Here is a 1,172-nt window from a genome sequence, read left to right as displayed (position 1 = left end):
CGCCAAATTCTGACCCTACCATCTGAATGTCGCAGCAGAAATCGAGACTCATCAGACCAGGCAACATTTTCCTGAACTTCTATTGTCCAGTTTTGGTGAGCCTGTGTGAAATGTAGCCTCAGTTTCCTGTTCTTAGCTGACAGAAGTGGCACCTGGTGTGGTCTGCTGCTGTAGCCCTTCTGCCTCAAGGTTCGACATTTTGTGTGTTCAGAGATGTTCTTCTGCAGACCTCGGTTGTATCGAGTGGTTATTTGAGTTACTGTTGCTGTTCTATCAGCTCCAACCAGTCTGACCATTCTCCTCTGACCTCTGGCATCAACAAGACATTTGCACCCACAGAACTGCCGCTCACTGGATATTTTCTCTTTATTGGACCATTCTCTTTAAACCCTAGAGATGGTTGTGTGTGAAAATCCCTGCAGTTCAGCAGTTTGTGAAATACTCAGACCAGACAAACTGGTACCAAACAACCATGTTCAAAGTCACTTGAATCACCTTTCTTCTTCATTCTGATGCTCGGTTTGAACTGCAGCAGATCCTCTTGGCCATGTCTACATGCCTAAATGCATTGCGTTGCTGCCATGTGATTGGCTGATTTCACATTTGCTTTAATGAGCAGATGGACATGTGTACCTGATAAAGTGGCCGATGAGTGCATGTATGTACTGTATATGTGATAGATGAAAAGAAAGTGCTACAATTAAAATGTGATAATGTTTTCTTGCAGTTTCAGTTCTAAAGTATTCTGAAAGACTTCATCACTGCTTGTGTTCGATGAGCAGAAAGAAGGCAAAGTTTGGTGGGTCGTAGACCCACCTGGGCCCCTGATCCAGGTGACTTGTTTTTAAGCTCCAGGACTGGTCATGAAGACTTTCTTTAACAAAGGCTGCTGAATCTCTACATCTTTGACAGCCTGCAGAAACACAACACAGAAATATAAAAAGATGTGTTAACAAATGTATACAATATTACATACAGCATAAATAACAAGCAGTTTATTAGGTCCACCTGTTCAAGTGTTTGTTATTTGTTATTATTTAAGTATTTTATTTCTTTCACTATTTGTTATTATTTACGTACTTCTTTTCTTTCACTATTTGTTATTATTTACGTACTTCATGTCTTTCAGTATTTGTTGTTATTTACGTACTTCATCTCTTTCAGTATTTGTT

This window comes from Austrofundulus limnaeus, unplaced genomic scaffold (genome assembly GCF_001266775.1).
Source record: "Austrofundulus limnaeus strain Quisiro unplaced genomic scaffold, Austrofundulus_limnaeus-1.0 Scaffold434, whole genome shotgun sequence".
NCBI lineage: Eukaryota > Metazoa > Chordata > Actinopteri > Cyprinodontiformes > Rivulidae > Austrofundulus > Austrofundulus limnaeus.
The sequence above is the reverse complement of the archived record's forward strand: the minus strand, read 5'-3'. Positions refer to the sequence as shown.